We start from the raw sequence: 22,638 nt of genomic DNA on the forward strand, positions 1-22,638 counted from the left end.
CAGAAAGAAAAAGAAAGTTCAGAAGAAGAAGGATTATCAGGAAGAAAGTTGCAGCAAAAGGCTATTACTAAATATTTTTTGTTACCGGAGGGTGCGTGAATCCTCGCAGTGGCTGCTGGCTGCCACGTGCGGGAGCCGGTCATGGTGCAGCAAGGACTTTTCAAGCGGAGGAAGCCGGCTCTTCCCCACCCTCCGCCCGGGAAGCCAGACGCCATTACAAGAGCCCAAATCTAGATCTGACCTGGAGGCACAGTCTCACAGGCTCTTGCTCCCTGTGCCCAGTGGCAGTTTGAGTCAGGAACACTCCCGGACTCTCCCCAAGGCCATCTGGGGCTGCCCAGGATGCTGCAGGCGGAAGATGGCCCATGTCCCTGAAGTTTGATGTTTCCAAGGCCAATAACTACAATGGTTCTTCAACACCTGGAAGCTAATGAGTAATGAGCATTATTAAGGCTTATTTCAAATGTAAAAAACCTTGAGGTAATGTACTAAATTGTTCAGAAGGTTGTTTTCTTAGTAGAATGCTACAGGATTTTCTTTAGCCATCGGAGTTCCTGCCTTGGTCCCAATGCCGGTGAAAACAAAGGTGGAAGAATTTTCAGTGTTGCTGAGAACCTGACGAAACTTCGGCTGAGAAACGGACGAGACTTCGGAGCTGCTGCTGTTTCTGCTGCTACAGCTTAGGCTAGCTGCCTGCAGAACTTACCTGGACTGTGAGTTAAGCTAGCTGCCTGCAGAACTTACCTGGACTGTGAGTTAATCTATTGAGACACTGCTTTACCTGGACTGAGACAACAAACTGTAATCTACAACAAATTGTAACTCGGTATCTTTGCTAAAGGTGTCATTGCTGGTATAATTTTTCCAAGGACTTCTTGCATGGAGCCATCAATTGGCTTGGTATTGTGGCATTTTGTATCCTCCCCTTCTGCTTGCAGCAGATCCTTTGTGGTATTTGTGTAAAAACCACTATGGTTGTTATTTAAATTGAACAAATGGGGGAATTGTTAGGGTCTGTAAACAAGTCTGGATGGCACCTGGCAAAATGCCAGAGGGAGTGGTTTGTGAAGTAACGCCAGTGAGCCATTAAGTGTGGAGATTCCTGATTGGTTGACTGCTGTATCTAGTTTATGCTAACTAGATAAGCTGTGTGGAATATATAAATACCACTCCCATCCTACAATAAATGGCTTCTACTCCTGCTGTATCAATGTAAGCAAGTTGATCGTCTCCCCCTATTTTGCTGCAGCCAGACTTCCGCACTTATTTAAGCCGTGGCAGTGGTTTAAATCTGAGCCAGAATACTGGGTGCTGTTTTTCAAGGAGGTTTACTCTCGTCCCCTAGAGTTTTTGCTTCTTAGCATTTATTCTACCTTTTCCTCACCTTTTCTTTGAGGAACCTCAATTTTATTATGTATAGTTTTAGGGTTCACATTGATGTCAATCCACACCATCGTACTGGCCTGGATGACCAAGTATCCTTTGCCTGATGGGTATGTGACCAAACACAAGTCACTGAGAGCCATGCTAGGATTTTGCCTGTAGCCACTGGAAAACAGTGTCTCTTCTGAGTGTACGCACTGTGAGGTCTGAGCAGATATTACTCACATGCTGCATGGAATGACTGGAGAAGCTTGGGGGACAAATTTGCCATGACATGTGGAGAGTCCACCTAAAAATTTATAAATCCAACACAGAAACAAGGGCTTTTGCGGACTTAGATTGGATGCCTAGGGCAAGCTACATCTGAAACCAATATTTTGAATTTTTACCTTCAGGATCCAATAAATTCCACTTCCTTCAGTGACTGAGTGGAGTTTCCGACACTTGCAACCCTTCTTCCTTTCTTCAGTTAGCAAGCACCAAGTTCTGCCATGGCAGCTGGGCCCTGTCTTCTTCGCTGAGGAGGTGGGTGCTTCTGGTCACTCTCTGGATGTTAGGAGGAGGCAGCCACCAGCTTTTGGGTTGAGCCATAATCAAGGCAGTGTCCCTCAAACTGCTGCCCTCTCGTGGTCTGATGCCGGCCAGTGTCTTTGCATTGCTCATTGCTCGGCTGCCTGCCTCCTCCTCCCTCCCTTCTTCCCTGTCTCTTCCCCTTTCTCTCTCCCTGCCCACCTCCATCTCTCCCTTTTCTCACTCTGTCCTTTCTTGTCTCTCAATCCCTCTCTTACTTGTTCATTTTTTTTTAAAAGAGAGAGAGAGAGAGAGAGAGAGAGAGAGAGAGAATGTTAATATTTATTTATTTTTTTTTTTAGTTTTTTGGCAGGCACAACATCTTTGTTTGTACGTGGTGCTGAGGATTGAACCCGGGCCCCACGCATGCCAGGCGAGCGCACTACCACTTGAGTCACATCCCCAGCCCTCTTACTTGTTCTTGTTCTTTCAAAATTGGCGAAGGAGAAGAAGGGAGGTTCGAATCTGAACGTGTTCAGCGCACCCGGGGTTCTCATTACGACGTTTTGCTTTTCCTTTCCCATTGACAAACTTTTAAAGAATCCTGAATTAGAGATCCCAAGACTTCTCAAGAAAGGAGGTACTTTTTGGTGAATCTGCAGCCCTGGTCCTCCAGGGGATTCCCTTTCCTGGCACCTATGAGGAGCTCAGATGCGAAGCCTCACTTAGCCGATGAGTGACGGTCCTGCTCCTCTCCTCTCCTTAACTGCCTCCCTTTCTCTCGGGGGGGTGGGGGTGGGGGGACAGTGCCCTTTGCCACTTTTCTCCAGCTTCTTCTCCATAGGGGGATGCCGCAGTCCGGCTGCAGCAAACTAACCAGGGGGTGACGAAAAACTAGTGTACGTTGATACAGCAGGAGTAGAAGCTGTTTATTATAGGACAGGAGTGGCATTTATACATTCCACACAGCTTATCTAATTAACATAAAATAGATACAGCAGTCAACCAATAAGGAATCTCCACACTTAATGGCTCGCTTTTGTTACTTCACAAACCACTCCCTCTGGCATTTTGCCAGGCACCATCTAGACTTGTTTACACACTCTAACATTTCCCTGGCAAAATGCCAGGTGCCATCCTGACTTGTTTACAGACTCTAACAGGGGGACATCTGGCAGTGTGGAAATAAGTGGATCATTTTAATTTATCTTCAAGGACTATGCCCAGCCTTTGGTCACCTAGAAGTACTTAGGGGGCCTGGTTGATGTTTTATGTACTTTAGGAAATGTCTTTTGATTCTCTAAGTGGTAGAGTCTCCCTCTAGAATCTCTTTGGAGTTTTGTTCCATGTTCCCATTGGATTTCAGGTGGTATTTTGGATTCTGCTGAAGTTTTCGAATTTCATTTTCTGATTGTACATTTTCTGACAGCAGAGACGTGGGCTCAATTTGGAAATTTTAATTTGAACTCACATTGCTTTGATGAAGTGTTTCTCTTCAGATGTCTTCTTGTGCATCTCCTGTCCTCCTCCTCTTGGGGTAGTTACAGAAGTGGGCAGCTTAGCAGCAGCATTCAGTGGTTGCAAAATGCTTTATGCCGTTGGTTGGGTGTTCCTATCTTGCGACTCGCTCTGTACCCATTTCCCAGTCACCATCATCCCCCTCACCCTCTGGAGGGACAGTGTGACACCCGTTATTTTCTGCACATTTCCACCAGAGGATTGAATGAACTCACCTTCATCATCTAGGACATGAACTGTGCCTTTGTTGGAGACACCAAGGATGGTTCATTCAAGTTTCTCTCTCTTTCCTTCCACCCTTCAGCTTCCAGGGAGAGCAGATTTGGTCAGACCTTCCCTGGATATCAGCATTCTCATCCATATTATGCATTAGCTTCGCTGAGTTTCTCTTTCTTCTTCTGGAGAGGATTTTAAGCATTTTCGTTTAAGTGTTTGGTGTCTGAGGGCTTTGAACTTGTCTTCTGGTTTTCACATTCATCTTTAAAGGTGAGCCAACCCCACATTCCAAAAGAAAGCTCGGACCCTCTTTCTGGTTGTGCTTTGAGATGGCCTCTTGTAGTTTCACATAAAGAGGTGGGCCTGGCCAGATGTTAACTCCTGCTGCTAAACTTACAGCATAGGGCACGTTCAAAGAGCCAGCTTCCATGGATGCCTGTGGGCTTTGGGTATCAGGCTGAGCTGGCCATGAGTTTGATCATTTTATTTTACTCAAGTAGAAAACCTCTGGCCAGTGGTCTTCCTGGCCTCTGATGGGTGGACCATATACGGACCAAGTCATTGCTTGCCTCTCCCAGGACACCAGAGTGACCTGGGCCTTGGCTTCTGTCTCCAGGCAAGGTCACCAAAGACCTGCTCAGTTTCTCAGGAAAGGTTGGAAGGGATGGGATTGGCGGTCAGCACTGAGGGACCCTGCAGCTTGGCCTCTGGTTGTGGGTTGCTTGCTGGGACCTCCACGGGTCACTGCTAACCTAGCAGAGGGTTGTGCCTGGAACCAAAGAAGCACCTGGCAGCCAGGGGTGGGTGTCACTGCAGGTGGAAGAAGCCTGGCCAGATGGACAATTGCTGCCCGACCTTCTGTGATCAAGGTGGATGTAGATGATAGGGACATGCAGCACATGGAGAGGAATGGGTGAGGATACTGAAGTCAGGGGTGACCGGCCAGGAGTTCAGCTGACACAGTTTCCCCCTGGCAAGTCGAGAGGAGCCAAGCCAGTCCTTCCCCACTGCCTGTCCTCAGTTATCACCTGGCCAAGCCCAGGTGGGTGCTCTGCAGGAGGGGCACATGACTGCAGCAGAGGGGACTTTGCCCTCCTCTCCTGGCCCAGATTCTCATTCCTGCCTGCAAAGGCTGTGTAAGTAAATGTTCCTCCCCCAAGAGCCTCCCCTGGTTTTATTAGGGAGGAAGCGGGGTGGGGAAGTCTGGTCACAGTCAAGGATTTTTACCAAGGGTGTTTGGTTTGTTTTTTGTTGATAACTATTTTCCCACCCAACCTACACCCATGCACCATGCGACCTACATCCAGGTACCCCCATCCTGGTCAAGATGGCGAACACTTCCAGAAGTGCATCCCTGAGCAGGGCACTCACATGCTTGGTGTGGGTCTGTGCCTTCACCTCTGGCTTCAGAGGCTCATCCCACTCAACCCTCTCGGGACAACAGTAGAACCCACCTCTAGGGCCACAGAGATTTTTCTCCAGCGGAACTCCCCAAGCATGGGTATAACACGTCACAGGCAAAGAGCTCCTCCCAAGGTCATCTGGAACCTGGGATCCTTTTCTATCTTCCAAGTCACTGGGCTCCTGGACAACTATCTCAACCATCTCTTACCAAGGGAGTTGAGGATCAAGAAAATTCAAGAGCGCCATAGTCACTTAGTAGCAACCACGAGGGAAGAGTAGGGGCTCACATGGTCAGATCTTGTCCGACTACTTGCTTTTTCAAGATGGCGTGGCATTGTACGTGGCCATGCACATAATATAGCTTATGGAAATCCATCTGATGTATGGTGAAGGATCCAGCTTTGATAGATGGAGGGAAGCATCTTTCATTGATCAAAGATCTACTAAAAGAAACAGACATCAATTTTGATGGCACCTTCTCAGTGTCCACAGATGAGGCTGTGGTGGGCAGAGTGAGGGCGTTAGCATTCTTCTTGCTGATGCATCTTTCCAGATAAGCCATAATTACTGTCTTTGGCTGTCCTTGGTCTGGAGAAACTGAACACACCAAGTTCAGGAACCAGGAGGATGAGACAGACAGAGGTAGTGTGCCAGGTGCCCTTCCATGTCTGTGATTCCCCATGTTTAAGTCAAGCGGAAGGGGAAGGATGTGCTGGCTGAAAAGGACAGGCCCGGCTGACCCTCCTTCCCAGGGGCATTGCTGCCATCAGGTGGGTCCTCCCTCCTCACACTCTGTTGGCAGATGTGATCATGGCTTGCAGGTAAACAGAAACCGAGCCCTCTGAAGCAGCTGGGTATGCTGACTCCAGGCTGCCCATCTGGGAGGAATATGAATCTAATGCCCAGCATTGCCCCATGGCCAAACGGTTCTGAAGTCACTCAGACAACTTCCCCCCACAATTGCAACTTTTATTCTAGAGAAGTAACTATTAGAAGAAAATCTTTAGGTGGGCTATATTTAGCAGAGTTTATTTGAGCAAGGGTGGTCAGGCTGCATTATGGACCCACAACAGAAGAGAGGCAGGGGTGGTTTAACTGGCCTCAGCCTGGGCCCTCCCTCGCTCTGACCCGTGGCTGCTGGGACCCACTAGCTCCTGCTGTTGCTATTGGGTGAGATGCCATTGTTTGAAGAGTTGAGCTCTAGGGAAACTTCAGCTGGTCGGCCCCCAAGTCAGGTTGCAGTTTGGCCAAATTTAGTTTAATACACAGAAAACAGTGTCCTAAAGCTGACTCAGTTCTGTGCCTTACATCATGCTCTGAGCTGTCACATGGTGGTGAGGACATAGCCATTTGTTAATGACTCCATAGAGATTTAGGAGACCAAAGTGAGCATCAAAGGGGGCCCACACCAGAGCCATGCAGCTGCTGAGGTCAAACTCAGACCCTTTCTAGGGAAATGAGTTATTTTTTTTTTTCTTCATGGTGCTGGGACTGAACCCAGGGCCTTGCACATGATAGGCAAGTGCTCAGTCACCAAGGCACATCCCCAGCTCCCTTTATACTATAATAATATTGTTCACGTTATTCTATATATATATCTTAAAATTTTACATACATAATTCACAAAAATAATGGAAAAACCACACTACGTTGTAACACCCACATGCACAGCACCCGCGCTCACTGTGTGGACAGAAGAGCAAGTGTTTCAAGGTCAGCTTCTGGCCTTCAGCTGGAGTCCCCCCTCTGGGCAAGGGCGCCCTCACCTGTTTTATTGTCATTATCATTCCTTTTTCTGCTCTTCCGCCCCTGGTGCAGAGCTCCCTAGTAATTACTAACCTGTCTGTCATATTTTTCTGTTCATAGAAATGCCGACCTCATCCAACTGCTTTGAAGTTCAGTTTTAATTTAGATGCAAACTACTCCCACAGTACCCATGGTCTAAAGGAACCTGGGCAGACTGCAAATAGAAAGGACTGAGGTTTTCCATCTGATTAGAATGTCATTGTCTTTCCTCCGGCAGACAGCCAGGGAGCCTCATGGATGTCAGACATTTCCATCTCTTCCTCCCTGTCGCCTGTCCCTGGAGACACCTGTCCATCACACAGGGCTCCTCACATTTCTTTGTGTTTGTTTTATATTTAAATGTCGGTGAGCAACAGCACCCAAACAAAGCCAACACACTTAAAGGCATACTTAGAGAAATAAAAATAGATATGCATATGTGATTATAATTGTGTGTGTGCACGGAGAATAGATGAATCATGTCTCCACATACGCAGACATGTGTTTAAGTCCCAAGACAACCTATTCTTTCGTAAGGGACTGGGTGACTGGAACTTTCTCAGTTCTGTAGAAACCCAGGTGGGCAGCGCTGGACTTGTCATTGAGGCTGACAGGAGACAGGTGTTAACTTTAATTGAAAGGGATGTGGAACAGGCTTGGTCAAGCAGGAATCAACACTTCCTCTTTTTTTTTTGTGAGACAAGTGGCTAGTTCTTCTTGGAGTATTCATTGTGGCCAGGAACTTGTCTCGAGGCAGAATTTTTCATGCAGGCCACCACTGCTGAGGGGCTTACCCTGCCCTGAGCCCCTGGCCCCTGGGGAGAGCCCCCTTTCAAAGCTCAAGGTTTTTAGTTTATGTCTGATGGATTTAATGGCTGTAATTGAGATATGAGGGTCAGAAAAAATGTCAAGGGACTCCAAGGAATACCTCATGCTCCAAGCTGGGTCAGAGGCCAGGATTCCCTATACTGATTAGGAAAACAATTTTCAAATACTAATATACATTTAAAAAAAAATTACAGGTCTTTTAAAAAGGGTAGGCTTCTGACACTGCCTGAGACTCCTACTGGGTGGCTGTGGTGGGCTCATAATGGCCTCCCAGGGGGTTCTAAATTCTGTAACCTCAAGTGCATCGCAGCAGGTGACTGCACAGAAGCCAGTCAAGACCTCGAGATGGACTGATTATATCAAGGGTCTGGAGAGGCCCAAGACAGCCACAGGGGGCTTGGGTGGGCAGGAGCCTCCAAGCCCCAGCTCCTGCTGAAGGGTTCCTGCCTCCCCAGCCAGAAGGGCAGGGGACTTGCCTCAGTAGGACATGTGACATCAGGGGTGAGAGGTAGCAGCCACACAGGAGCCAAGCAACAGCCTTCCAGGGCTGCAGTGGACTCCTCTGTTGGTGAAAGGAAGGACACTGTGTGTGATCTGCAGATCAGCAGGGCCAGGGCCACGCAGTGCCCAGAGCAGGCCTCACGCTCCACACGTGCCCAGGCAATGTCCTTGTTAAAATCCACGTGTGCATTAACACAGTGCTCTCTGGCAGGGCATGAGGCCTGGCCTCCTGCAGGTGCTGCTCACTGAGAACCCATGGCCCAGAGTCCCCTGTGTTCACGTGGGATGTCCAGCAATCATGGGGTGAGCCACAAGCCACAGGGGCACTTCATTCTGATGGAAATTCGAGATTTGAGGAAAATGCTCTCCTGGCTGAAAATCAAGTTGGGAGGCAACAAGTATCAACCTCATTTTCAGAGCCCGATGGAGAGGGCAGTTAGCAGAGCCACGTGACGTGACATAGGCGATTTCTGTCTTCGGGGCTTGTTCCAAGTGGAGTCCCTCTAGACACAGGTGCCCAAGGCTTCCTTTAGGTGTTGAGCTGTTCCTGTGTTTCTGCCTTTGCGTCTGAGAAGTCCTGAGACATGGCACAGAGTTCCACCAACACCTCAGTGGGGGCAGTTTTCAGGGCAGCATTGGAGCCGGTTTTGACAACGAGGGTGGGCAGGAGCCTCTGAGCCTGGCTCCTCCTGAAGGGTTCCTGCCTCCGCAGCCGCCTTCCGACCCCTTCTAGGGCCTGCGCTGGGTGAAGCCCCCAATGGCTGATGACAGACAGGAGGGACCTGCAGGGGCTGCACTCCAGGCCCACATGGCTTCAAAGGCAGATGCTTTAAGAAAACACGAAAGGGAGCTAGAGACGGGAGCTCGAGAAGACCTGCAAGGAGTGCACAGCTGGCGTTCCCCTGCGCCCCGCGCATCTCCAGGAAAGGGCTCCCCGTGTTCAGGCTCAAGGAGGACATTTGAATTCAAAGAAAAATCAAAAAGAATAAACGAGAGCATTTGGGCACTGCTTTGAACTTTAAAAGAAGGATGTGAGTCAGCGGAGGCTCTGTTTCCTCCACGGGGCCGACTGGCTCAGATAGGAAGCCCTCTAAAAGGAGCGGGTATGGGCGAGGAAGGAGCACTGGAGTGGTCCCCATGAGAACACCCAGAGGATGCAGTCGGAATGCGCTCAGGAGGCGCCCTCCCCTCCCTTGCTCTGCAACTTGACTAGCTCAGCACTTGCCACCATGAGATTGCCCAAAGACCCCGGATCCTGCCAAAGTTAAAACACCCCATCGGTCCAGGCCGTATCAGACTCCTATAAGCAGGAGCATCGACTCCGACCTTCAACTTCTCTCTCTGCACCTCTCCAGCACTAGTCTGGCCGCCAGGGCATCCCAGGTGGGCTGCCAGGGAGATGAGCAGAAAGGACAGCCAGAGCGGGCACTGCACGCCACTCAGGCTGGCTCCCTTTCCTGGCCGGACTTCCTTCCTTTGCCTGAGGACCCTGCCAGGTTTCCGGCTCCCGTTTCTCTGCAGGCTGCTCAGCTGACTAATGAGACCTGCTCGGACCAGTGAGTTCACCCAGGGATCTGACTTGGGACTAGGAGGAAACAAAGGCCTGTGTGTAGGGAGGTCCCAAGCCGCGGTGAGTGCAGAGGGCTGGATGTTTGCACCCCTGGGTGCCCATGTTGGAGGCCCCACCCCAGGGCAGGGCCTTGGTGGGGGTGCAGAACCACAGAAATGGGATGGGTGCCCTTCTGAAAGGGACCTCAGAGAACTCTCTCGCCACCTTCCTACAGTGTGGGGACTCAGAAGAGGGCCCTCATCAGACCCCAACCATGCTGGCACCTGACCTTAGACCTCTGGCCCCAAGACTGTGAGGGATAAACTGATGTCTGTTGTTTATAAGCCACACAGTCTACCAAACATTGTCCTGGCCACCCAAGATGACTATAATAGTGAGTTTCCTAAATATTGGGGGCTTTTGTCCACATCTGATTTAATAATAATGTCACCGCACCCTAGCTTGGGACTACTCTGTGCATTTTCTGTATAGAATCACATGAATTCTGAACCTTCATTTACTGGCTAATGTAAAGAGAATAATGATAGCAAACATGTCTTTGGATTTCAGTTTCAAGAAGGCTCTCTGTCTAGCCAAGGGATGGTGGATGGGACCTGGGTGTTTCACAACTCTATATTAAAGTCTTTTCACACATGTTTCCGTGCAAGTCACGGGTGTAGGGATGAGCTGGCAGGTTCCCTTCTTCATTCCTGAGAAAGTAGGCTCACTGGCTGTGAGCGAGAACCTGGAGCAGGAAGGGTGTCCTAGAATCCTTTCTGTGGAGACCAGATCTCACACCCCACCATGTCGGCTGGCACACTTGGATTCACTGAGGCTCCACCTGTAACAGGGCTGCTGTGCTGGCTTCTGAAGGGCAATGGAGGTAATCTCTGGACCCAGGGGACTTGGATAAAGCCCACCCAGCTCGTGTCCCAGCTTCTCATGCTCCCTGCTCACTCCTGTACATATCCCCCAACCATCCCTTCTCCCCAGAGCAGGTGGGTGGCATCTTAAAGCATAAGTCTCATCCTAATATGTCCCCTCCAAGCCACTCATCACCAGCCCCTCCATGATGGTGTGAACCCACTCAGGAAGTGTGCAGGTCTCATAGGGGCCTGGCTGCCTACCCCAGTGGCAGTGCTCCTGGATCCTCTATGGGCAGGGTCCAAGGGGTCAGAGTATGTAGAAGCTAAGGAGGCTGCGTGTCCCTGTGACCAGGTGTGGGTAGGCTTAGGGCAGCCAGGTAGCTTACTGTTCAACAGGGACACTTTCAGGAGCAGAACTGTTGCTGCTAATCGATAGGCCAAGACTGCCCTGGGCAGATGAGCATATGACCAACCTGCCCATGCAGGACAGACTGCCAGCCTGGAGCCTTTCTGAGGACAGTCCAGGGGAGCCCCTGGGGCACAATGGGACCCCAACAGTGAAAGTCTATGGATGGGAAATGGACAGGGCTTCAGAAAGGGACAGAAGTGAAATGAACTTATCTGGGTCTGTGCAGGTCTTGTTAATTAACGTGGCACCTTTTGATGATTTTTGGCAATAAAAACATGAGCCCTTGGCCTTTATGTGTGTGGGGGGAGTGTGTTGGGGGGGGGGGGAGAGAGAGAGAGAGACTGACTCTGACTCTACAGCCCTACATCTATCCTGGTGTTAAACCCTCCTGGCATTTCATGTTACAATCTCCTGCTACTATTTCCTTAGAGGTGTTATTCTAGATGTAACTTGTCACATACTTAAATAGTTCAAATGCAGCCAGCAGAAAATGCATAATATTGACACAGGCACAGAGTCAAGCCCTGCGGCTGGCTGTGTTCGCTGTGGGATGATTTGAGCTCGTGACTCACCCACACGAGGTGCTGGGACTTGCTGGAATATCAGCACTGCTGAGTGGATATTTAAACCCCTCCCCCCAAAAAAATACCTAGTAGCTAAGCAGTCTTTTAAATTAACCTCATGGACATATCCCCTGGGGCCTCAGATATCTCTAAAAGGAGGAAATGAGGTGATTGGATGGGAGGGGCGCCCTGGGTTAGGTGGCGGCTCAGGGGACCTGGAGGCCCATCTCTGCACAGAAGCAGGTGGGTATCTGAAGATGGAGAGGGCTGGGGTCTGACTTGGATATGGTCTATAGCAGATGGTTTAATGAGGATCTTAGTCGAGGTATGTGTGGCTGATTCGATGCCTCTTACTAGAGGGGCCATATAGATTGCTGACCTGATCATTTTGACCCATGCGGTGACAATGTCACATGGCTAAGCATGGTGTATGGATACGATTTGTGTGCGATGGACTTCCTGCAATGGCTTTGTGACTTCAGATGACAGCTGTTATAAATTTTAGGCTGTTTTCACTTATTACTATTCGCTTATTGCTCTTTCAGTTTAGAGTAAAACTTAGAGTGAATCAAAGCTCTCATCTAGCAGCCTTTATCCCTTCACAGACCCACATCCCAAGCATTCCATTTGGGAAGGTAAGTCTCACGTAGCACCTTTGCTCATTAGCTGATTCTTTCATTGCGGTGAGATGACTTCAGCCCTGATCTACCCTCCTGACACCACCTCAAGGCCACCACATGTATCGCTAACTGCTGTCATAGTGTGGAGCTGGTCCCAGTTTGCTCATCTTGTGTAACAGAAACTCTACACCTGCTGGACAGCAACTGTCTGTCCACCCTGCCCCAACCCTGGAGCCACAGTCCCACCCTCCTTATCTAGGAACCATTGAAATGTCCCATGTGAGTGGACAGTATTTGCCCCTCTGTGACAGGCTTATCAGCATAATGACCTCTAAGTTCATTCATGGTGTTGCTTATGGTGGGATTTCCTTCTTTCTTAGGATGAGTAAAATTCCATTGTATATATTAGTGTTTTTTTTTCAGGGTAGAAAGTGTCATTATTGTAAGAGATAATCTTTCCTTCAACATGTTTTCATTTTTAATTGACCCATAATAATTGTAAATACTGTGGGTTCATATACATATACCATATGCCCAGTATGTAATGGTCAGATCAGGGCATTCAGCATGTCCATGTCCTCAAAATTTATCATTTATTTCTGTTGGGAAGCTTTGACCTCTCCCCTCCTTTCCCCTGACCTCCAGTACTGGCCTCCTCGATGTCCCTTGCAGAGCATGGTACCACCTCCCATCCTCGGCAGGAAGGCCATACTTCTTTCAGCATGAATGTACTCTTCTTTTTGCATTTACTCAGAAAGTTCTGTTAGCAGTCTTTACTCAATAATTTCAAATATTTATCTGCTGAAATCCTGCTCTGTCTGATATTTTATCTACTTACCTTCCTCATGCTCAAGGTCTAAAAACCTAGGACACAGGAAAGATGGAGTAGCAGAGTTCACAGAGGGGCTCCTGCCCACTCCTGGGAGCAGCTCCGGGAGCTTCCTCTCAGACCTGCACATTGTCTGAAGGTGCCCGTCATTGTGGATTCGGAGAACCAAGACAGCAAACTCCCGACTGAAATATCAAATGCTTTACTCAGTCGAAGAACAAGATAGAACATTCCAGAAGATGTGGCATCTGGGGTCGTTTTAATCTCCCCTCCCCAGACTGGAGAAAAAGGTTAGTTTTACTGGAGTGAGGGAGTGAGAAGGGCCATCACTGAGAGCACAGGCTTTTATTATTGTGAGCACTCCAAGCTCTGTCCAGGTGGGGACCACCCACCATTAGCTGGAGGAAGAGCCGGAGCTAACTGGGCACCTGACGCCATTTTCCATTCCAGGAGCACCACAGATCACCTGAACCAGTGTCTGCCCTCAGCTGCGTGTCCTCCTGCCACCCAGGAGGACTGTCCATCACAGAATTCCACACAGACCACAGCAATTCTCAACTGCAGAGAGCTCGGCATCCCAGGGAGCACTTATAAATGTGTGGGGACATTTCTAGTTGTCACAACAAATGGAAGGTGTCCTGATATTCAGTGTCTAGGAACCAAGGGATGCTGGACATCCTGGACAGGTTGGGCATTTCCATAAAGTGGAGATCCTTCCCTCCACCACATTAAAAGTGCCCAGGGGAAGCCCACTGATCAAGCCTCTCTGTCCCAGGATGGAGCCCACTAACGTCTGACAGTCACTTCCTGTGGCCCCGCGTGGAAAGCCCTTTTCTCTGCCGTGGAGAGCAGAGGCTTGCTCAGGGCATTTGAGTGACCGACCAAGCTGCACAATGGCATGATTCTCTGTTTCAGGCTCAGTCTTTGCCGTCACTCATTTTCCTTCCATAATTCAGAGCTTACTTTCTTCAGCGGCCGATTCTGTGCTTTTCGACTAATGCATTTAATTAGCGTGCTGCCTTGGGTATGGAACTTGCATTTGCTTAACACAATGATCAGTTAAATTTTGCTCATTTCACTTTGGCTAGTTGCGATGTGGGTGACTGACCGCGTCTCTTCTTGTCCTCTGTGAGGGATCTGCAGGGCTTCTCCTGTCTCATGCTGTACCATGTGGGACCCAATAGTAGTCAGGTAAGCCTGGCATGTGGGCTGTTGTGGGCACATTTATAATCAATATCGGCCAGCATGGTTATTGCTGTTATTTCATCCAGTAATGACTCCTCAATATTTCTGTGGTTGGTGGGTAAAGCCTCAGCTGGCAGTGAAGAGACCTGCAGCATGTCACCCTCTCAAGCTGTGCTGACTTGGGAACGGCATAAAGCCTCTCTGCCCTCACTTTCCCCAGCCACACAGTGGGGGCACTGCAGCCTGTCCCAGCCAGGTGGTGACTGACATCCGTTTCTCCCAGACCGGAGGGGATGTACTCCTTCTCAAACTAAAGTGGAGGTCACTAGCACCGTCATGATCACTGCCTGAAATAGCAACGGGTTCTCCTGGGGAGCTCTGACCTCGCATCTTCAGGACCTTGCCTGGGTGGCTGGGACTCCTCTGACTTCCAGCTTATGAAGTGGATGGAGTGGCGCAGGTGCCAGATCTCTGGGGCCTGAACTGCGAGGTGCCCACCCCTCAGAGTGTAGGTCTTATGCAGGCTTCTGATGCCAGCAGAACTGGCTCCCATGCCAAGTGTCCAGCAGGTAGGGTCAAGGTCAGGCTGGCGCTCCTGTTTCATTGTTTGGTTATAGCAAAGCTCTTTATTGATTGATTGATTGATTGGGTATAGAGGATTGAACTCAGGGACACTCAGCCACTGAGCCATATCCCCAGTCCTATTTCATAGTTGTTTAGAGACGGGGTTTCACTGAGTTAGCACCTCGCTGTTGCTGAGGCTGGCTTTGAACTGGAGATCCTCCTGTCTCAGCCTCCTGAGCCACTGGAATTACAAGTGTGTGCCACCGCACCCAGTCTTCATGTTTGATGATAGCAAGGCTCCTTGTTCCCAAAGCTGTATCCACCCTTGCTGCAGCACAGTGTTCTGCTAGGGCTAGATTTCACTGTGACACAGTTGGCTTTTAATACCACAGTGATTAGACTTGAAACCAGGATAGCCATCACCCAGCGTAATAGGCTAGTGTCCTGAAACAGTGACACTAAAGGCTTCTGGTCACATAGGTCAGCCCTGAGTGAGGAGAGAGTTCTTATTTCATTAATGGCCTGAAGGTGCTGTCATTAAGGTGAGCGCTCTGCTCTGATCCACTGCCCGACCCACTTATTTCCTTATCTCATGGATGTTCCTGGAAAGGATCTACTGGAGGTGGTGAGCCCTTCAAGTAGGATCAATGCAGCTCCTGAAAAATAACATAGAAACGTTTTGTCTCTGCTGGATTTCCACTGTGCTAAAAGATATATATCATTTTAAGGTATTAAGGCAGGAAATTCAGAGATGCTTTTTTCCCACTTTGAAATTTTGTGATTATTGGAGAGAATCATAGTCAACATAGTTTATTTTATTTTGGGGGGGACAAGTTCAAATCATCTCTATTTTTTTCACCAATGCTTGTCTATCTGGTAAGTTCCTAGGAGATGTCGGTGTTTATATTTTTATTTTTTGCCATGCACAAACCATGTTGAGACAATCTGGGTTCTAGACAAGTTCGGATGGATAGACATTTTCAGTGACTTTCTAGACTCCTGGGGTTGCGTGCAGCGGGAGCCAGCTGGACCTGAGGAGGAGGCTGGACCTGGAGCTAGAGCCCAGGACATCATGGCCTGAAGAACCCACTGTCATTTGTTGACAGGGCGAAGGAGCTTCAGGGCTCAAACTCTCTCGCAAAACATTGTGCAGAGTGAGTATCAAGCTGGGGTGCCCTTCCAGCCTCCTTGGTTCCTGCCGGGTCTTTCTGGGTCTGTACCAACCTGGCCTCATGCTTGTTCTGGTCCAGAAACTGCCTGAGAGCACCTTCCTCCCAGGGTCCCACTCCATCCCCCTGGGGTTCTAAGGGGGAGTCTTGGTTTCATGCCTCCTTTATCATGCCACATACAGGGGGGAGAGCTGAGGCAGAGGCGGAGCCACTGGCTCCCAAGCCCTCGAAGTTAGGAGGGGTGTGGAGCGGGTAGAGCTGGGCGCAAGCCTGGTGTCATGGATGTCACCACCTCTGGTGCTGCCTATGGATACAGCTGCCAGATCCCAGAACAGCTTCTGTGTGGCCCCTTGGAGTCACAGGCTCTGGCTTAGAGCTCCACCAGGAAAGCTCTGACTGTACCCAGGGTGCAGGTCTGTGTCTTGAGGGAGGGACAAGCAAGAGTGGGCGGGGCCCAGGCAGAGCCAGAGCTCCCACTGGGAGGGCCAGGGCTCTTCATTCCAGGAGGGGGTTTGCAAAGTATTCCACCTGGCCAAAGACTGCCGCCTGAACTCACTGAATTTTGCTTCTGCAGAAAGGTAGAAAATGATAAAAATCAGAGATACGTCTTAGAAAATAGGTAAAATGTTCCAGACATACTTGTACCCCCCCACACACACACACTAGAAAAGTAGATGTATTTCACATGTAACATGTATGTAGCGTCCTCTCACACAAGTGAAATATGTAAGTCACGTCTTGCAGCATGTAGAGAGTCCACACCTTCAGTCCTCCATGCACCCACCTTGTGAGTGTTTCTCTCATCCCCCTCTCAGAGGTCACTTAGACACAAAGGGTGGAGCAACTTGCAGGTCCCTGGTAATCCCTTGCAGGTGGAGTCAGATTCAAATCCAGGACATCCAGCTACAGAGCTGGCCCCTGTGTGACCACCTGCAGCACTGCCTCCCTTCCCAGGCTCTGAGCCCCTTTGTCATTCGAAGGTGCTCAGAGAGTAAAATCTCCCCATTAGCCTCTTGGACACCCCTTACCATGCCCTTGCACCTCCCCTACTTTTTAAATTTTCTGGTTAGTACATTCAGAAATCTCCTTTTAATTACTCTGCCTGTGGGTATTAATATCCTCCATTGTGTTTGGTAAATGACATTTATCCAGCCTACAAAAGACCCACTGAATCTAGCTTGTTGTTCATTAAAACTTCAGTAAAGATGTCTAACAGCCCCCTTTCACCTTTCATAATGTGGATGAAGAGCACTGAAACTCCTGGAAGAGAGGGAGTGAGGACTCCATGATCGCACCATGTTTACACAAAAGCATTTAGATGTAGCCTGAGAGTGAATACCTCCATTTCCCCAGTGAGGCCGCCTCCCAGTGTGACGAGGTGCCTGGTGACATGGGCGCCAAGCCCCCTGCTGGCTGCTCTGAGTCCCATCCCTGCTGTGACCAGGGATTGTGCACTGTCCCTGCTGGACTGCAGACCTTTGGGGGCGTGGCCACATCTCTGCCCCTTTCTGTGCTCTCCCAGGACAGTGTTTGGAACCTCAGAGGCATCAGGAAGCCTCGCTGAAGTAATAAGATCCGTGGATACGTAGATGGAGATGTGGTCAGAGCGGTTGTTTTGAACACCACTCATAAATGCACCCACACATGTGCTTTAGCTCCAGGCCTGTGTTAGGACCGTGGGTATTGGGAATCAGTCTGAACACTGAGACTTTTCTCTTTTAGCCCCTGTCCCCAAGACAGGCATCACTGAGGTAGGACCAGGCCTCAAAACCCCTGTAAACTGCGCAGCCCACATAGACACCCTGGTCTGTCAGAGTCAAGGGGGCAGAGGGGCGCTGCTCCAGCCCTCTGCAGAGGTTCCATGCAGAGATGGAGCTTTAGGAACGTGATTATTAGGCAAATAGAAAGAAGAGAGCAGGGCTCTGGGCCTCTTTGTTGTGCTTCAAAAATTGGAAGGGTCTTGCAAGTTCATTTTGTCATTGCTCCAACCACATGGCAGTTCCGTAGCGAGACCCACACTTCTGGGGCTGCGGCATGCAGGTGGCTGAGTGTTGTGAATGTCAGACCGTTTCTGTAACTAGAATGGAGGAGAATACATCTCGTCTCCAGCATTACCCCTTTATTGACTCAAATAAAAACCATCCAGAAAATAATTGCCTTCCATTAAACATAAGTATTTGGAACTCCTAACCTAAGCAAGGTGACCCAATGTGGCTTGTTGGTGGCAGCAATCAGAAGTGAGAGGCCATAAGTACCCAGGCACAGGTGTCCTGGTGGGAGAGAGAAACACTGGACAAAACAGCACCCCTGATGGGCTCCTGTGCCAGCGCAGCCACTGTGCCTTGGGAGGGAAATTGCCCCTCTCGTGGGTACCAAGGGCCTCACCTACAGAGTGGAGACTTCCAGGCGTGCGCTCTGCTGGGGACATAGACTTACCTGCATTTTCTTATGTAAAATGAAAAGAAACCAGCAGCAGGGATCTGACTGCAGTAGAGTCTAGGGACTCCATAATCAGATCTCCAGCAAGATCAGAGACAAAGGTGGAATTTCTCCTGCTCGGATGTGGACATATTCAAAAACTGTGGCACACTGTGTGGCTGGGTGGGTGCTGGTGCACTGCGGCAAGACATCGGCTAATGAATAGATGTCATCTCTGACATTATGGGAGTGTCCCTTCCCAGTGTGAGATGGCCTCTGCTTCTGGCCCCCTCCCGGGAGTCTCTTCTGCTTCTTCTGCACTGAGCGTGTGGCTCCGTGTCTGCCACCTTGCTAGAACCCCAGGTTCACTCACAGAACTCGGCACACTGTCCCCAGTTGGCGATCCTTTCCCCTATGTGCACGTGAGCCATGACAGCTGCAAATGTTCTCTCTGAGTGGATCTCCAGGGTCCTGCAAATTGTGATCTACCTAACGTCAGAAAAGTCATGTATTCATATGTGTGTGCGCTCCACATGTCTGTGTGTGCACATGCACATACTTTTCTTTTGGTTGAAACATTTTAATTAGGAAAAGTGTGTTTTTTTGGGAAGGGCCAAAGGTAATCCAGCTTGCTGTGTTCCCGGGAATGAGTGTGCACAGTCTCCGATAGCTAACTGTGCTCTTCTGTTCGCTGCATGTGGGGAAGATGGGCACCTGGTTTCCACTCCCCGGGTCCACCTGGGCTCTCAGGGCTGCAGGGGCTCTGTTGCCGCCTCTTGTGGGTTTCTGTGGTTCAGGGTTCTCTGCAGCAGAGGCTCAGGCCCTGGAAGGGAGGGTCAGATTGGGAGCCACAGAGAATGGATTTGGAATTACAGGAGCTACAGCCACTGTCCTACCTGCCCAAGTGACTTCCAGAGGATGCCCTTCTTCCAACTTGCCTCGGGATCCTTTGTGGGAGTCTCCAGGATTGAGTCTTCAGGAACATTATCTGCCTTTGGCTGTTTTAATTCTTTATTTAGACCTTGACTAGTGCTCCTGTTATACTTATAGCTTACCTTTATGCAGCACCCACTCTGTTCCAGGGACTAAATCTTGTCTCAGGAGAACAGTGCATGAGGTAGACATGGTTATTCCCCTTGATCTCTCAGTAGCTGTGAGTAAATAAGCTCAGAGTTCTTACAGCATGTAAGGGGCAAATTAAAACTGGACACCAAGGCCTGTATCCCTAACTCTCCCAACCTTGCTGCCTCCTCTGGGATGATTGCCACGTGCATACCTGTGCCTTGGATGTGGCTGTCCACCTGACATTGTGCTATTCCTTCATGATATGTCAGCTTCTGGTGGAAGCCCATGCAAGTACATCAATGTGGAGCTGGGTAGAATGGAAGGAGTCAGCCTTGGGGCCCCAAACGTGCAGTTTTAGAGGCTGGCTTCTACCCACTGTGCCATGGGGAAGCTCCCCACTTCCCCACGACCTTTCCTTGCCTTGAGGGAAACTGGCCTTACTCTTGGCCTCTTCCACATACAAACCAAAAGAGCAGATTTCTCTCCCAGCTCTCTATTTGCTGTTTGCAGGAGTTTCCCTTTGACTTACTGTGTCAGGATGTTATTAACATCATCAATCGCGGGGGGAGGGGGGCATCATGTCCCTAGCCAGAAAGAACCACATCGCAGCCATTAGCTCCTCATTAAAAATTCCCTAATGAAGTTTATAAGCACTTTTACATATTTATATCCAGGATAAAATGCATCATAAATTCAATAGAAGTGGTGAGGGATAGATCACATTTATATGAAAAGTCAGATTAAACCGAAGGCTAGAAATAAATGAGCTTAGAGCGTCAGCTCAAACCAAAACCCATGTTGTAAGGGGGGTTTGGCATAAGCTTCCATGTGGATTCAGGGACCCCAGATCCCCTCCTTCCCTGCACTTCCCATGGCCATAGATCAGCAAACTCTGTGCTCTTTCCTGTGGCAGGTGGAATTGTGAACTTCCACTGTGTAGCTGCCCCAGAGATATCCACCTTCTGTCCCCCAGAACCTGTGACAATGTGGGAGCTTGCAGGTGAGAGCAAGTAAAGGACTGTGAGATGGGAGAGATGGTCCTGGAGAGTCCAGGTAGGAAGAGCATAACCACAGAGGGACTCCTGCCAAGAGAGGTCAGGTGAGAGGACACTGCGGTAACAGAAACAGAGGTTGACTGATTTGACCAAGGAATGAAGCTACCTCCAAAACCTGCACAAAGCAAGGGAGGTAATTCTCACTCCAGAGGGAACCAGCCTGTCCATACCCTGACCCGTTTCAATGCAGACTCTCAGAGCTATGAGATAATAAATCCGTGTTGTAAGCCATTGCACTTCTGTTAATTTGTTATAGCATCTACTAGACACTCATACATTCCTCTTTATTCTGTGTTCCCTGAGGGCTGGTTTCGGCCTTTCTCATTAACTTCTGCAAACTGATGGCCAAGGACAGTGTTTGGACCCACATAGGCATTATACATATGAATTAAATGAACAAACAAAGGACAAAATGTATCCATTTTGGCTGAAAATGTGTCAAGCAGGTCTTACTAACCAACCAACAAAAAAGACCTGTTCCTGCTGTGTGCAGCTGATGCTGAGAGCAGAGACTGCATCCACTCAGCTCTGGGAGTGCTGCCCTCTCCATGTGGTTCTGGAAGATTCCATGTGGTTTCCACTGATGCAGAGAGCACACATGACTGACCTCTTATGACATTCACCCTGTGCAGATAAATCAATTGGTGAGAATGGATAGGGCAGCTAGAGATGACATGCCTATGGTCTGGAGCAGGAGAGGCGTAACTGGATCCATGGGAAGGTGAGCATTAGGCATCGAAGGGGAAGAGGAAAGGGCCTTCAAGCTTGGATTATGCAGCAGATGTCAGCAGGTGAGGAGTTTCCACAAAGGTATTTCTCATGCACCCCAAACAACTTGGCACGTATGGATGGAACCACATCCCTCAATCTAATGAGTGAGTGGCAGAGGTGCCTCTAGCCAGCCTTCACAGATTTCCCTCACCCCACAGAGCAAAGCACCTTCCCCCGCCCAGATTACTACTCAATTAATTCAGACAGAAACCATCCCAGAAAATAAACATCCCCTTTAAATCATACATTAGAATGCTGTACATGTAGAGTAAGCCAGGCATTGAAACATAGCATGTTGATCAGGGCAATCAAAAATTCAAAATAGGAAATAAATCTGCAGGAGCAGCTATCAGGAGAACAAATCCCAGGCAGCAGAGGCCATAAGGCAGCTGAAGCCAGGAGACCCCGAATGGAGCGCAGCAAGCTCCAGGTGACAATGGCCCAGCAGTCGAGACGCACCTGCTCAGCCCGGGATAATTCTGCAGAATCATCTTTTGGGAAAAGTACCTTTATAAATCATCCTCAAAGCAGAGGCTTCTTAGGAATGCACCCTGATAGACTAAGTGTCTTGGTTGTCATTTTCATTTTATTTTGTTCTGTTTCTAAAACTAAATGAAGACAGCAAAAGTCTGGTCTGATCAAGGGTAAGTGCCTTTGGCTCTCAAAGTACTTTAGAAGGAGAGGGACCTTGAGTGTGACCTGTAATCCTGAGCCCACTCTAAGCCACAGGAGGGGAAAGCAGGGTGTGGATGAGTCCAGCAAGCTGCACTCAGGAAGGCAGGGATTAGTACCATGACCTTGGCTGTAGATTAAACACCTGCTCCACCAACATGCTAAACTTTATTGATTTTCCTTTTGTTTGTGCATTTAATCATCTGTTTGCAACCAGGGTTTTAATTGAGGACACACAGATGAATCAGAAACCCAATCTGTAGGAGCTCATGACCCCTTCTTTCATGTCTGTGACTGCTGCTGGAGCACACGATCAAATCCAGGTTCTGTCGTGTTTGTCTCTGCCTGGTCCTGAACCCACGGTAGCCTTCAAGTTTGTTTACTAGTTATTTTTCTGTTTTCTTTCTTGAGAATTCAGTGATGTTGAAAATAGTATGTTTAATTTATTTTCTAATCTTCTTCCTTAAAAAATGGATTTTGCTGTGGTGATAGATGATCATCTTGTAACTACTCGCCACCGTTGTATTACAGTGAACTTCAGGAAGGAAGACCCTGCTGGGTGGGCGATGGAGAATTTGCTGCTGTGTTCTGGCTCAGGGTGTCCCAGGGTTCTCATCACCCAGCAGGAGCACCAGGTCTCCAGGATGAGCTGGGGTGGGGCCCACTTCTGTCCAGTGCCCACGGGGGCCTCCTCCTCACAGGTCTGGATGCAGATTCGGGGGATTCCAACATGTGGATTTTCAGTTGCTGTTCCACTG

This window comes from Callospermophilus lateralis, chromosome 1 (genome assembly GCF_048772815.1).
Source record: "Callospermophilus lateralis isolate mCalLat2 chromosome 1, mCalLat2.hap1, whole genome shotgun sequence".
NCBI classification, from domain to species: Eukaryota; Metazoa; Chordata; class Mammalia; order Rodentia; family Sciuridae; genus Callospermophilus; species Callospermophilus lateralis.